Here is a 17,409-nt window from a genome sequence, read left to right on the forward strand (position 1 = left end):
TCTTCATTTTCTGATGAGGGCCCTAAGCCATTCATATTATGCAGTTTGGATATCAATATCTTATCAAGAGATGGAGTGAAGGATTTAGTGCAATTAAGATAGATTCTGCATATTAAAAAAAATCTTAATGGCCTGTCGTGCACACACACAGTATAATGAGCACTAGCTTCATGGATCAGTGAGTAGTGAGCTGACTTAAGGGAGTATCACGTTCGCCATAATGATTGGACCAAGATGCAGCGTGGTATGTTTCCATCCCTTTTATTAGGAAGAGAAAACTCAAAGAACAAAACAATAAAGCGAACAAACGAAACGTGAAGCTAATATAATGCTCACAGGCTACTATACATAGTCAAGATCCCACAAAGCACAATGGGGAAATGGCTGCCTAAATATGATCCCCAATCAGAGACAACGATAAACAGCTGCCTCTGATTGGGAACCATACCAGGCCAACATAGAAATATAATTCACCTAGATAACCCACCCTTAATCACAACCCGACCTAACCAACATAGAGAATAAAAAGCTCTCTATGGTCAGGGCGTGACAGGGAGATATTAGCTAGATATACCCCTTCACTAGTTTTAAGACATATGCTACAGCTAAGGACGTGATATGGTTGTTACAGTACACACAGGCAAAACTAATGTGACGGCAGAGACCTTAAGCACTATTCCCATTATGACTTTGACTCTGACTTCCCAGTTGATCTCAATAATGTATCCCTGATTGGCAGATGAGTGGCAACCCTAATTAGGAGCACCTGCTGTTCATCAGTTGTTCTTTACAAATGCTGTTTTGAATGAAAATAAAATTGTACCTACACACTGAAGAAGGCTTTAAAGCCCAAATGTATGTGTACGTTTTTGTTGTTTGGGGTTTTTCCGGGTTGTTCGGGCACAAAACATTTTTTCTTGAGGCAAGCCGAAGTCGGTAGGCGAAGTCTACGGAGGTTCGATATGGTCAACAGTCAACAGTAGGAATTCTTCAGTCTTGGTTGTTATTCAATGAGAGACAACTCATTTTCATGCACATTTTTCATTTATAAGTACTGCACCAAACATGTTAGTTCGATGAAAAATTGTGCTACTAAGATCTCCTCTTCAAAAACGTCAAAATCAACTACAGATTTCTTGAGTTATCTTAGATTAAATCTGACTATTTTGAGGAAGCGTATACTACCTATAGCGTCTCTATAAGGACAAACAGTACTTCTGCCACTTTTTTCTAGTTTTTCAAGTGAAAGTATTTTAAGAGAGTATGCGAGCACACTAGTTCAGTTCACCGAGCCGACTTTGGCTAGCCGCCAGCTGAACTGAAGCATGCCGGCGCCTTAATAAGGATGGGGATGGTCACTCTTTCTCTCTCTCTCATACACTCTCTCTCTCTCTCTCTCTCTCTCTCTCTCTCTCTCTCTCTCTCTCTCTCTCTCTCTTTCTCTCTCTCACACTCTCTCTCACACACTCTCTCTCTCCCCCCCTCTCTCTCTCTCTCTCTCTTTCTCTCTCTCTCACTCTCTCTCTCTCTCACTCCCTCTCTCACTCCCTCTCTCTCTCTCTCTCTCACTCCCTCTCTCACTCCCTCTCTCTGGTTGGAAGAATAGGATCAGATTTTGCATATCGTTTATGAGATGGCTCTACATATTTATGAACGGCTGTGCCTGATGTCCTTTGTGATAGGCTATCTCATTCATTGATATGATGTATTCAGGTGAGCGGACACCTGGGGCGGTTGACTCTTGAGTTGCTTTTTGTGCCTGCTCCCATACCCTATAATTTTATATTTCTTTGTGACTAATTTGTATACAGGTAGACCAGAAAAGCCACATCCCTGATTGGCAGATGAGTGGCAACCCTAATTAGAAGCACCTGCTGTTCATCAGTTGTTCTTTACAAATGCTGTTTTGAATGAAAATAAAATTGTACCTACACACTGAAGAAGGCTTTAAAGCCCAAATGTATGTGTACACTATCCCTGATGCAGTGGGATCAAATAAAAACTCAAATAAAAAATAAGTTTCATGCGACATTGTTTTGAGTGCGAACCAATTACACCTTTCTGTTTGTCTGGAGGAATAGGATCAAAATAGCACATGCTCCTGACCAATCTGACCTTGAAGAATTATCATGGAGAAAGCAGAGGGCAATTAGAGAGGAGAATATTATCATGCCTTGTGTATCTAAACATATCAACGGTCCCTGGGTAAGTCTGGAGTCAGTAGCAGGGGAAATGCAGTTATACTAGGAAAACACATACATAAACACGTGCGCACGCACGCACGCACACACACACGCACGCACACACCCTGATACAACACAAGATGTCCATGGGCTAACAAACACAAAATATACACAGGAATGAGGTGCCCTAGGCAGAGAGTGCCAGGTAACACCGTTGATTCCAGGCCCGCAAGCCCCATGATGCCACAAGGCCTAATTCACCTTGTGAAATATGTTCCAAGTCACTGACCACATACTCTGTTTACCATACAGCGACACTACAGCAGGATTTTCACGAAAGGAAACGGCAACGACAACCTCTACCACACAGGGTATGCGCCAATATAAACTCTCCTTTAAAATGTATTTACTGTATATGTGGTTATTACTACTGCTGCATTAAATTACAATAAGATGACATGTTATTAGCAATAGTGTATGTACCAGTCTCGCCATGTCATAATACATGTTAATATCAGAATTAAACAGACTTGCACTATTACTGAATTGTTAAGTGCCTCCTCTTAATGGGGAATCAGATGTCAATCTTGAGAGACTGGTTGCATTAGCAGCATTCAACTAGAAATGATCGATTTCCATGAGGGGATGCGGTGTGTGTGTGCACGCTGTTTGCGTCTCTGAAGATCATAAACATTTTCAAGCACACTAACATGCTAATTTCCAAAGGGATCATATTTCAATTGGAGAGATCCGCTTCATTTCCTACCATCAAATCCCCCGCCCCCCGCATCTCTCCCTTATCCACTCTCCCTCTGTCTCCTTCATTCCCTTTCTTTCTCTCTCACTCTCTCCCCCTCAACAGGATACGGTACGCTGGAGTGTGTTCTCTACCTGTGGCAATCAGTTTCACGGCAGATTACAGACAGGTCTAATTGAAGCGGTTGTTGTATTTATAGAATTAGCATGGAATTAATTGGAGCGGAACAATGCAGAGAGGCTGTAATAAAAGCAGACGCAACGTAAACAAACACATGTTTGGCATGGGGCAGCAGGGAGGATGAGTAAACATCTTTTATCGCCTGCTAAACCCTCCTCCGCTTTGCTTTTATCTGCCTGGCCAACTCCGAGGAGGGCCAGTCGTATTAATGATGTGGCGCCTTAATCCATCGCACCTTGCTTTAATGTCCCTGAGGTACAGAGAATAGATAAACACAACAGAGTAGAGAGATTTTCTTTTAGGCTCATTGTGATCCATGTCATTGAGTCTAAATGTTAGCTAATTAAATATTATTCAGTCATTTTTCAGGTCAATTCTCAGGTCAAGCGTTCTGTTACTTTCAGGCCAGCCCAGGTTGTTTTTCTACAGGCAACATAGATAGCATACATATGAATAAAGGCATCTTAAGTTGAAATTCATTCAAAGGCAACAAAATCCTAAATAATGATAATAATACAAATAATAATAATACATGGGACTTATATAGTGCTTTTCAAGGACTCAAACTTGCTTTACAATTATAGAAATAAGCAGTCATTTAAAGGAGCTACATATAGAATTTGTTTAATTTTTTGTATTGTAGTTTCATAAAATGTCAATACTATATCTGCAGTAATAGTGGAATGATAGTCGGTGAGTTTGTTTTGCATGGCCCGGTGCCCTGGGTGCTTCACTTCACTTAAATAAGAATTTCTTCTTAACTGACTTGCCTAGTTAAATAAAGGTAAAATAAAAAAAATACAAATACAAATAAACTTAAGGACCAATGGAATGGTTAAAATATGCAAAACGAACTCGCCCACGGTTTCACAAGAGTTTTTTTACGCTGGCCAGGTTGAACCGGGAAATGGCCCGTCACGTCATTTGGCGAAGGCGGGGAGGGAGGAGTGCCCTTCTCAAATCGAACAGTCACTGGTAGGTCATGTTGTCAACAAGTCAGCATGGTGCATCGTCCAGAAACATACAACATATCTTTTCCGTAAAAGATAGTTAACAAGTTCAAACTAGTTTTCATTGGGAAGGCAGATAAAGCGTTTTTATCAAAAGCAATCACTTTTGCAAGGGAAAAAACAGAATCCTACTAAATACTACACATGCTTAATTACGTCACTTGAGCCGACTTCGCCATCCATCGGACAGGGTGGGCTCCTGGCTGTCGCTCGGGAGGCAAATCAAATGCAGCCGGTGCAATACACACCTACACGGGCGCCCGGGCGAGATTAATCGAACCCCCTCATTTGTCGTCACTAGTTACCACAGCCACAAAGTCATAAACGGCGACCTCCTGGGTGGCGCAGTGGTCTAGGGCACTGCATCGCAGTGCTAGCTGCGCCACCAGAGTCTCTGGGTTCGCGCCCGGGCTGGGTTCGCGCCCAGGCTCTGTCGCAGCCGGCCGCAACCGGGAGGTCCGTGGGGCGACGCACAATTGGCATAGCGTCGTCCGGGTTAGGGAGGGTTTGGCCGGTAGGGATATCCTTGTCTCAGTATGTAAAATGTAATAAAATGTATGCACTCTACTGTAAGTCGCTCTGGATAAGAGCGTCTGCTAAATGACTAAAATGTAAAATGTAAATAAACCCTGCCTATTTCTACAATTTCTCTTCCAAAAAGATGTTAAACCTAGCTCTAACCTTAACCACACGGCTAATATTATGCCTAACCTTAAATCATGACCAAAAAGCACTTTTTTTTTTTTATTAATTTTTACAATATTGTAATGACCTGGCTAGATCATTACAAGGGTTGAGTTTACTAATTTCCGGTTTATTAACCCGAGTCAACACAGACTACTCTTTGGCCGTAGAACACGCCAAATAAATCAAGGATACCCTTATACAACAACCGTGGCCATCTCTTGTTAAGACCAGACATAAGAGAGAACAATGGCTAAACATGGTCTTAACTGCCAAACTCCCACCCGCCGCTCCACCAACCTCCAGGATGCCCGGCACCAGAACATTCCAGGCATTCCCGTGGTTGGCAGATAGTAGGTTGACTGGCATGTCGGACCCCTCAAACACTGGGCACTGGTACAGTAAGTACAACACAAACAACAAACAACATAACACACAGCTGTCTGTGCAGGTCGCTACAATATAGCCACTTTGTGGCTGTGGTAACTAATGTAAACAATATTACTTACAGTGTTGTGATTGGCTGTGTTATTCGCCTATTGAGTTCCCCGGCCGGCCTGGCTTATGTTGTCAAAATGGGAAAGCTGTTTTGACTTTGTGGTTGTGTTATCTAGTGGAAACCGGAGCAAGCGGACAATGTATACATCGTTGTCATTTCCTGGTTGCTAAAATTGTTTTTATAGCTGTTTAAAACTGGTGGACGAAACCAAAAGTAAAAACTGAAGCGGGAGTCTCCATGTTAAGATGAAATGGGATGAGGGGGAGATTTGTTTTGAATGCAACCTAGTGCTCTTACAATTCACCTGGCTTCTACATGGGGGAGAAATGTTATGTGTAGCACCTTTAATCAATCACTTAACTGGCCCACTTTGGAGACAATAAAACCAGATTAGATTTTAGAGTTTCCAACAACCAGTCATTGGTTTCCAAAGGCAACAGAGTGAAAAAGCACCCTCTGCTTCCATGGCACAATGACCAGATCGAGTCTAGTCAGTCAGGTCAGTTATATCTAGGTATGCCAGAGAAACTTAGTCAGACAATATACCTACAGAGGCTCGGACATTCCTACAATTGCCTCTATTGGATTTCTTATTGACATCTGTGTCTAGCAGAATCCTAACCCTGCCTCACACAACAGCACATTACTTTATTAATATATCTCCCGGGTGGCGCAGTGGTCTAGGGCACCGCAGTGCTAGCTGCGCCACCAGAGTCTCTGGGTTCACGCCCAGGCTCTGTCGCAACCGGGAGGTCCGTGGGGCGACGCACAATTGTCATAGCGTCGTCCGGGTTAGGGAGGGTTTGGCCGGTAGGGATATCCTTGTCTCAGTATGTAAATGTAATAAAATGTATGCACTCTACTGTAAGTCGCTCTGGATAAGAGCGTCTGCTAAATGACTAAAATGTAATATCGCTTTTGGATTGGCAGTTCCATCAACTTGGTCACGGAGGGTGTTTTATTTGATGGTGAAGATGTGTAGCCTGGCTATGGAGTGAAGAATCCTAGAGAGTGAAAGCACTGAGCTTCATGTAGAGAGCATCTCATTACTTGGTTTACACAGTTCATCTATCCTGACACTGTTAAGAGTCCCCTTGGACTCATTTACGCAAGTGACAGTCCTGCAGCGACAAAATTAATGCTTTGTTGACAGGCAACATATAAACTCTGTCCTGTAACAGTAATTTGATATGCTTGCGTAGGCCTATTTGCTTTTGATTGCCAGAGACCACGTGGTTTCAGCTCTTTGACAGACCGGAGAAAGACAGTGACTTACTTGATTTCTGTTCAACATTTTGTATCAAAGGGCTTACGAGTGGCGCAGTGGTCTAAGGCACTGCATCGCAGTGCTAGCTGTGCCACTAGAGATTCTGGGTTTGAGTCCAGGCTCTGTCGCAGCCGGCTGCGACCAGGAGACCCATCGGGTGGTGCACAATTGGCCCAGCGTCGTCCGGGTTAGGGGAGGGTTTGGCCGGCAGGGATGTCCTGTGGCGGACCGGGCACAGTGCACGCTGACACGGTCGCCAGGTGTACAGTGTTTCCTCCGACACATTGGTGCGGCTGGCTTCCGGGTTAAGTGGGCATTGTCAAGAAGCAGTGCGGCTTGGTTGGGTTGTGTTTCAGAGGACACACAGCTCTCGACCTTCGCCTCTCCCGAGTCCGTACGGGAGTTGCAGCGATGAGACAAGACTGTAACTACCAATTGGACACCACAAAATTGTGGAGAAAAGGGGGGGAAAACTAACAAAAAAAAGATGGCACAAATGTGCCTAATTGGTTTATTAATACATGTTCAAGTTCATAACTGTGCACTCTCCTCAAACAATAGCATGGCATTTTTTTTCACTGTAATAGCTACTGTAAATTGGACAGTGCAGTTAGATTAACAAGAATGTAAGCTGTCTGCCAATATCAGATATGTCTATGTCCTGGAAATTATCTTGTTACTTACAACCTCATGCTAATCACATTAGCCTACGTTAGCTCAACCGTCCCGCGGTTGACCCACCAATCTTGTAGAGGTTTTAAACCCTGTTGCTCTTTAAGGAGTATAAGTCATCCACAAACTTCCTCCTGCAGACTCGGTGTTGTGTGGTTTTCTCCACTTCTTTCTTGGATGTTCTTGCCTTTTTCAGCTCTGAAAACAGAAAGCGAGTGTATTTTAAGTCTGTAGTGCTGTAGTTATGCAGGTTTCACTAGACTTTAGGAAAGAGAGAGAGAGGGATAGCAAGGGAGTTGTGGATAGGGAGATAGAGGATGATGGAGGGATATTAAAGAAAGAAGGAGATAGGGGGGTCCAAGGCTTTAATGACCTTTTTGCTAAGACAGTCTCTGGGTGCATTTTCTCTGTGCTTTCATAAAGCATTTACACAGTCGAGTGAGCAGGAGGCCGCTGCGCCACTGCACCGCACGTAAAAGCAGAGCAATTATTAATGTCTGCTGATAAGGTCAAGTAAGTGAGGGAAACCTTCTACATCGCTTGAGTGTAGGGATGCCACTTGAGCAGAGAAGGAATCTGGTTACAAGGACCATTGATAGTGATACAGAAGCTGCTGCACACGTGGATGGATACAGTAGGACGTAGTACAACTATGTGTATGAATACATAACCTGTACAATAAAAAAAATATACAATAAAAAACTGTATTTAGCCTCTCATTCTTAGCAAAATTATTTCCATAACAGGTACTCTGAAAATAATTCATTTCAACTTCTGTGCTGAAGTGTGGATGAAATAAAGTACCACAAGGTGAAATAGTTGCTGTTGATATCACCATCCTTGTCCTTGATTTGTTAACTTGACACTTCCTACATCTTCACTGCAGCCTGCTGGTGGCCCGCGGACAGAGGGAAGAGAACAGTGTTATGTCACCTTTATCACTAAAGCACTACATCCTCCTGTCCTCTGCTGGCTTGTGCCCTTTCTCCCTGCCGTGCCGAGAAGGATCCAATATCTATGCCCGTTTTACAAGCAATATCAGATCTTAATATGCTGTTTAATGCTGTTTGGAGAGTACTTTTTTTACCCTTTGGAGGACACATTGAGAGGGGTTGAAAGGAGGTAACTGTTAAGTGGCCTCAGGGTATCATACTGTACCCAGTCTTATAGGGTACGGTAAGACTATTTTCCCTTCGTGTTGGACAGGTCACCCTGTTGATTCCTGGAGGACTTGCAGTACTTTGACTAGCAAAAACTGGTAGCATGAAAGAATTAGTTGGAAAAATGCCCTGTACTGTATTTCAACTTAAAACACAGAGACTGTACACAGACTAGTAGAGCATACTCTATGTCCTCTGACTTCCCAGTTGATCTCAATAATGTTTACAGAGAGCAGGAGAGGTGTTTACATAAAACATCTTGTAGACCCAGGTAGGATAGCTGCTAGGCAGGCAATAGACTATAATGTATTTTCCACTCAAAGTCCCAAATACTTTTCTTCCTCCCCTCTTTTTAAAACTGTGACCAATTTGCAGTAGACGCTAGACGGCGAGCTGTGTGCAGGCCGTTTTTCATGTCAGGGAGAGGGAGAAGAAGAGGAAGCATGTTCCATTGCTTTGTCCTGACAGAGGGGGAGGAGAGGAGCCTCAGAAAGGCCACAGCTCCAATTACATGCAGTCCAGCTCCTTAAAATGTCAGGCTACTTTGCATTAACCAAAGTGCAGTGGCATTCAGCGGGCATTAGCCTCGGCGACGGAGCAACCGTATCTGTCACATTATTTCATCTGGGTGTTCAACAAAAGAAAGACTACAGTACAGCAGCCTCCTTCTCACTCAACCAGCCTCGCACACGCGCCTACACACATGCACACACACACACACACACACACACACACACACACACACACACACACACACACACACACACACACACACACACACACACACACACACACACACACACACACACACACACACACACACACACACACACACACACACACACCAATGATGGAAGAGGTTGGGCATCCATAAAATCAGTCTACCACTGAGGCAATTGAAATAACAGTTACGCGAACCACATAGGGATCAATTCCACAATCTGTTTTTATGGGTATAGATGGTGAGAATGAGAACATCCCTGCAGAGCATTCTGTAATTGTTTTTCTGAGTGAGAATTCACGCCACAGCAGTGTTGCCTTTCAGGGCCTGTAAACTAACATACGCTGGTGCATTGGCAGTATCACCCTCACCCTAAGCCCCCTTAACGTTACCCATTACAGGCTCCGCAGGCAGGCCTGACAATTTACCGGCTCTGGCTTTGGCTCCGCCGATCGTTGAGAGGGAAGTGCAAAGCTTCCCTTCACTAATTAAACCTTGATTGTGCAGCTCTGAGCTCGGGGTGAAGAGACATCGTCAGTGGCGGGTAAGGGAGAGGAGAGCGGGGGATAGAGACACGCTGCTGCTGAAACCTGCCATTGGAGCCTGCAGGGGTTTAGCTTGTCTCTACAGCTAAGGCACTTCTACGCTTCCTCTAGTCTGCCTGCCACTTCACTAAAAATAAAGCGTAGGTCTGAAGGCACAGGCGCTAAAGCATGGCATGAATGAGTGGCAGATATCAAATGTCATGAAAACAAAAGTCAAGAACAGTTCATCTGCGGGGCGGCAGGTAGCCTAGTGGTTAGAACGCTGGACTTGTAACCAAAAGGTTGCAATATCGAATCCCCAAGGTAAAAATGTTTTGTTCTGCCCCTGAACAAGGCAGTTAACCCACTCTTCCTAGGCCGTCATTGAAAATAAGAATTTGTTCTTAACTGACTTGCCTAGTTAAAATAAAAAATGATAATCTCATGATAATTAGCCTAATCCCATTTTGTGTGATTGGTCAAAGTATCCCTGTGGAGAAACCCAGAGGAGTGGATCATCTGTTGGGTATTTCGTAATACAAAAACCTTGGCCATGCCATGCCCACTGAGTCTCCAAGAGTGTTCACCCTGTTGCCCTGCTGCGTTACACAGAGTGAAAAACCTGGCAGGGCCCAAGGTGTACAGTAAGTGTGCTGAGAGCATGTGTCTCCTAGCCCTCGAGCCAGGCAGGCCTTTCAAGCAGCACTATTAGCTCTTCTGGCTGCCCTGTAGAGCAGGGATCATCAACCAGATTCAGCCGCGGGCCGATGTTGTCTTGAGTGGATGGTCGGGGGACGCAACATAATTACAAATCATTTGACTGCAAATTGACCGCAAGGATCCCAAACTGATATAATATTTGACTAAAACATAATCATTTTAAACCTTGCTTACATTTGTATATGATCACGTCTCTCTATTATGCATGGAAATATTTGGGAACAGATTTCTTAATTTAAAATCACTTTGAGCTGATGTCCTGGTGTTTTTACAGTCTTTTCTGTCCAACAATGAAATAAATAAATAAATAAAAAAATATTTTTTTACAAAATAAAACCCCCAGAGGGCCAAATTCGGCCTGTTCGGGAACCCTGAGCACTGAGCTCCCTTTCCTCACCCTCACATTCTTTCCACTGCTCTTAAGTACTACACTTAAATACACTAAAGGCACTCGACCAATGTGAAACAGCGTAACACTACAAGACTTTACATTGTGGCAGGTTGAAATAGCTTACTAAGAGGACAGTCTTAGGGTGCATCCCAAATGGTACCCTATTCCCTTTTATAGTGCACTACTTTTGACAAGGAGGCCCCTGGGGTCAGAATAATATCTGTTGCGAGAAAGAAATCAAAGAACCTCAACAATGTAAGTTTCCCTTTTGTCAGCTAGTAGCTCCACCAACCGCTACATTCAGCTTGCTTTTTATAGTCTGAGCTATTTCCTTCTCCATTCATTCACGATCTAGTGTGTATTCACTCAGTTGATTTCATGTGCTCTCTCGCTCTCTCGCTTGTTCTCCTGATTTGTTTCACAAGGTTAATGCTATGATGGATGTAGACTCCGGCAAGGACAGGACAGTGACGCCAGATGAACATCCTCAATCACTGCACGTCCTGCGTAGTGCATAGTCCATCACGTCATACCCACACCCTCCATTACATCATCCATCCCCCAAGGCTCCTACAGACACACACTCACTGTTGCCACGGCAGCCATTACACAAAAGGAAAAACACAGTGGACACGCGCACACACACATACACGTGCTGCAACACTGACAATATCATGAATCATACGTTCATTCTGACAGTGTACCTAAACAAATCAACGCGGCTGAATAAAGCCAGACTGAGCACTGCTGCATTAACTAAAGTACCAACACGTTAGCTCATGGTTTCTGTTAGCTCACGGTTAAGCTGTGGCCAGTCAACCATGGAGCGAAGCAACATTACCACCCCTTTGCATTCTGCTAATGTCATTTTCCACAAGGTTAGGCTTCATGTAATCATCATCTTCGCCTGTATGAGAGAGCGTGTTGTAGTGTACAAGACGAATGCTGGTGCTGTGTGTGTGTGTGCGTACTTGCTTGCAAATAAAGGATCAGCTCTGGCCCTATGTTAGACATAATGAGAGTGATTTGAACAGATGGAGAGGAGAGTCTCCCAGGTTAGTGTGAAGTCTCCCAGTCTTCACTTCATTTATTTAGTCATTTCTCTAACCGTGTTTAGTCTCAATCCAGAATGCCATTTGGATTTTTCTCAGATGGTACAGCACTGTAGCCCAGTGACTTCCTTGATTTAGCTGTAGCTAGCTTGGCCTGGGATGTCATCCCAGGCCATGGATGGGAGCAGGGTGAGAACAGTTTAAAGTCTGGCTGCTGGGCGCACACGCACACACACACACACACACACACACACACACACACACACACACACACACACACACACACACACACACACACACACACACACACACACACACACACACACACACACACACACACACTAGCTACAGTTAATTTCCCTATGAAGCTGTTTTGTGAAAAAAAATTGAAAAGATCATTGCACTTAACATTTTATTTCCAGCAGTGTGAATCGGAATTCCAGCTTGCCATTGTGCGATGGGCAGCATGCTGGGAACATTACACGGTTGCCGTTTAAATTATAAAATAGCTCTTAAAGTTGCATTACAGTAGTAATTGTCTCACTAATCCCACAGACACAAACAGAAGAACACGCAAACACACAGCAACTCAAAAACAGCAGAGGTAGTTCCCATGACATTAACTACTACCATAACAGCTACAGTGCCGTGAAAAAGTATTTGACCCCTTTCTGATTTTCACTATTTTTGCATATTCTTGATACTGAATGTTATTAGGTTTTGGTTGAAGATCTGATATTAGATAAAGGGAATCTGAGTACACAAATAACAAAAAAAATAAGATATTTATTTAATTAACACATTTCTGCAACACCCAATTCCCCTGTGTGAAAAAGTAATTGCCCCCTTACACTCAAAGCTGGTTGTGCCACCTTTAACTGCAAACAAATGCTTCCTGTAGTTGTTGATCAGTCTCTCACATCGCTGTGGAGGAATTTTGGCACACTCTTTCATGCAGAACTGTTTTAACTCAGCGACATTTGTGGATTTTCAAGCATGAACTGCCCGTTTCAAGACTTGCCACAACATCTCAATTGGGATTAGGTCTGGACTTTGATTAGGCCATTCCAAAACTTCAAATGTGTTGCTTAACCATTTTCATGTAGACTTGATTGTCTTGCTGCATGACCTAGCTACGCTTCAGCTTCAGCTCACAGACGGACGGCCTGACATTCTCCTGTAGAATTCTCTGATACAGAGCAGTATTCATGGTTCCTTCTAGTAAGACAAGTCGTCCAGGTCCTGAGGCAGCAAAGCATCCCCAAACCATCACACTACCACCACCATGCTTGACTGTTGGTATAAGGTTATTCTTGTGGAATGCATATCTGTCGCACAATTTTGCTGGTAACCTTGTTCGCACAGTTCGCCAGCAAACCTTTTCCTTCTGGACAAAAATTGCAAGAATATGGAGAGTTATGAAGTTATGGAAACTGGGTGTTTGCAAATGTTGAACTTACAATATGGCTACTAATACTGGATAAGCTAAATCAAAGTCAAAGAATACAGATTTGACGATTTTCTTGCAGAAAAATGTTATGTAAATATAAATGTGTCCTTCACGATTTGCCCAAATGTACCTGGGTGACTTCACACTAAATGTCATGTAGCTTGCTCATACTTTGAGTTATCAGTCTGAAACTTTGCACATACACTGCTGCCCGCGTGTAGACACCATCGGAATTACAACCAGAGTGATGGCTAGATTCTGGACCTTTCTGTTGCATTTCAAAGATTTTTTTAAACTGTTGTTTTTTCTTTGTATTTTTTTCTACCAGATCTATTGTGTTATATTCTGCTGCATTCAATTCACATTTTCACAAACGTCAAAGTGTTTCCTTTCAAATGATACCAAGAATATGCATATCCTTGCTTCAGGGCCTGAGCTACAGGCAGTTAGATTTGGGTATGACATTTTAGGCAAAAAATTGAAGTTCTGCATGCAAGAGTGGGCCAGAAATTCTCCACAACAAAGTGAGAGACTGATCGAACAACTACAGGAAGTGTAGGGCGGCACACAATCGGCACAGCGTCGTCCAGGTTAGGGGAGGGTTTGGCCGGGGTAGGCCGCCAATGTAAAATAGTAATTTGTTCTTAACTGACTTGCCTAGTTAAATAAAACATAAATAAATGTGTTTGGTTGGAGTCATTGCAGCTAAAGGTGGCACAACCAGTTATTGAGTGTAAGGGGAGGATTACTTTTTCACACAGGGGCATTTGATGTTGCATAACTTTGTTTATGAAATAAATGAAATAAGTATGTAATTGTTCTGTTATTTGTTCACCCAGGTTCCCTTTATCTAATACTAGGTTTTATTTGAAGATCTGATAACATTCAGCATAAAAAATATGCAGAAGTAGAGGAAATTAGAAAGAGGGCAAATTATTTTTCATAGCACTGTAGCTAACCACAGGAGAGAACACTCCAGATTGGCGTTCAGGACTTCTACACATGAATTAGAGATTTAAGCACTACTTATTTTTAGAAATGCATTGTTCCTGTTGTGGAAAGTATTAGTGTTTCCCCCCAAAAACATGAATACATCTCTACCAGGTTCATCGTTCGAGCAGACGGGAACAGAACACATGCTGATCATGAAATAACTGAAAGACCCAGACAGAACAATACTCTTAAGAATAGAATACAACCTACAGTATTTTCCCCCAAATATAAATGGCTTAATGTTCAGCACATCAGACTTCAGTTTGAAAGGGATCTATCATTAAGATGTTAGCTATCCAGCAGACCCAGCAGTAGGCTCCAGGGATTCTGCCTCAGCCAGCTGGAGAAAGATTCCTCTCCTATAGAGTGACCGTCCATACTGCCTGCTGCCCGGAGCCTGGAGCCTGCTGCCCAGTGCCTGCTGCCCGGAGCCTGGAGCCTGCTGCCCGGAGCCTGGAGCCTGCTGCCTGGAGCCTGCTGCATGTAGCCTTTTGCCTGGAGCCTTTTGCCTGGTTCCTCGAGCCTGCTGCCTGGAGCCTGGAGCCTGCTGCCTGGAGCCTGCTGCTTGGTTCCTGGAGCCTGCTGCTTGGTTCCTGGAGCCTGCTGCCTGTAGCCTGCTGCTTGGTTCCTGGAGCCTGCTGCCTGGAGCCTGCTGCTTGGTTCCTGGAGCCTGCTGAAAGGGAGCCTGGAGCCTGGTGCCTGGAGCCTGGAGCCTGGAGCCTGGAGCCTGCTGCTTGGTTCGTGGAGCCTGCTGCTTGGTTCCTGGAGCCTGCTGCTTTGACCCACATCTTATCTGATGATCCAGTGAGGAGTCAGATTTCCTGTTATGTCAGAGTTCATGACAGGCTACATAGAGTAAGGCTAGTAGAGCACTATAAAATGTTGAGGGCAACTGAGAACTTTCGATTTATCCAAATGAATCGAAATTACACAAAGACAAATAACATGCTTGAATGCTTAAAAGATCTCTTCTTAAACACAGTTAAGAAATATCAAATCATATTTAACACCAGATACAGGGCAATAAAAAGCTGCTTTGTACAAGGGAAATTAATAGCACCAGGGGCAACATGGCCAGCACGGTCACTACTCATTAACACAGGGGATTCCTTTCTAGACCGAGTGCTGAACTGTAGGCTCTGGATCCACAGGCCAAGTGAGAAAGAACAGCTCTCCTGCATACAGATGACACAGTTAACTTAGAGAGAGTACTGAGGCCCTGTTCCCCCAAACCAGGCCAATCTCTCCAGGCCCAGAGAGGAGAGGTCTGCTTCCACTGTGGCCTTCCAATCTCTCACTTTTTACTCTCTTTTTACACTCTCTTGCTCTCCCTCCCCCCACTCACTCTCTCCCGCTCACCCTCTCTCTTCTATTTCTCTCTCTCTCCCTCCCTCTCCTTTGTGCTCTCTCTCTCCATTCAGTCCAAGCCAACCCAGTGGGACTGAGGGATGTAGCTGGGAAAGAGCGCTAACCGGCTGGCTATTACACTGACGGCCACATGGGACATTGGTTGGCTCCCTGGCTGCTGAGCACAGCTGGAATCCTCCACAGGGTTGTCATTGGATCCCTCAGCCTGTTCCTCTGAGTCCCCCACCAAAGGGCCCAGGGAGGGAGGGAGGCCCTGGGATGTGCTGTCTCCCATCCTCCCCAACCGTGTGGACCAGCACCAGAGAGTAGTTAAGATGCTATGCCCTGACAAAGATGCTGTAGGGCTTGACTTAAATGCTAGGGCTTGATAAAAAAAAATGCTAACCATATCTTAGCCTAACATATTACAGAACAAAGAACATTCCCACAGGGCTAAAGAAACACAAGATATTGAGGACTCAAGTACTTATTATAGGAACAGTAGTGCCAGAATGATCTTGTTTGGAGCCCCTGGTGATATGTAAAGTAAAGTATAACTGAATAAAGTGTCCCATTCTCCCCAAGAAAATAGCTGAATCGGGGAGAATACAGAATGTGTGGCACGGCCCGCGGCAGACGTTGTATCAATGTTGTGGTGATATATAGTACTCAGTGATGGCATATGGCGCCTTCACCCGCAGCCTCAGAGCCCAGATTAGGTTTGCGGAGCAAATGAATTGTTCTCTTAATAGTATGCGACAGGAGTGGAATGCTCAACACACTCGCTGATAAAAAATGCAAAAGTGCAGTCGCCTCTGAGGTGAGAGAAATGTACAGTCTTGTAGAGTGAGTACTGATGTTCTGGTTGGGCTGCCTGTGTAACCACAAACTAACTCCATTCCCTGTTCAGTTCACTTTACTCACTTGGGACATCAACACTTTGAACTCCAGTTGGGGTTTTGTTACAGTCAATGATTCACAATTGTTAAAAGTGTTAGTTAGTTAACAGGTTTCCCACACACACATTAGTTGTGCTAATGTGATACTGTATAACAGCAATAAATAAACATTTGATTCAGTAGATTCATCACTTACTATACCCATTGCATGAAATGTCCACTGTTCTCTCCATCTGTTCTGTGTGTGATGTGAGCAGCTTGTAACTCAAGCCCAGTGCTGTCCAGGCAGGCAGGCAGGCGGGGCACCTCTATCTGCTGATGAAAGTGATCTAGTCTAGAGAGAGAGCCAGGTCCCACAAATCACGCCAGATGAACAGTACAAGGAGAGCCTGAGCTCCCTGACCTGACTCCCATTAGCCCAGCCTGAGACTGGGGAGATCTCTCACTCATTACCCTCAATTAGCACCCCGTCCTTCCTTCACACCCTACCTGGCCTTGCCTGGCCTGTACTCTCTCTCTCTCTCTCTCTCTCTCCCGCTCCCTCTTCTGACCTCTCTCTTCTCCTGACTCAGTGTTGCAAACGCAGGCCAGGTGGTTGAGTCAAGGCCATTAAGCAGGGCCAAGTCCTCCTTCTCTTCCTCCCTTCCCCCTTTTTTGTGATAGCAGCAACAGCTGTGGTCAGGCTGCCCTAGCCTCACTCTCCTCCACTGCCACAGCTGGCCTGTCTCTGCAGTGGGCCCAGGCATGTGTCCAGTCCACCAGCCAGCACTGTGCCAAGGAGGAACCATCACATGTCAAATCAGCTGCATTTTCCATTCCCTTCAGCAGCTTGTAATGCCTGTGATTGGTGTGTAATTGAGTCTACAATAAAAAGACAGAAGAAAATGTGGGATGTAAAAA

This window comes from Salvelinus namaycush, chromosome 3 (assembly GCF_016432855.1).
Source record: "Salvelinus namaycush isolate Seneca chromosome 3, SaNama_1.0, whole genome shotgun sequence".
NCBI lineage: Eukaryota > Metazoa > Chordata > Actinopteri > Salmoniformes > Salmonidae > Salvelinus > Salvelinus namaycush.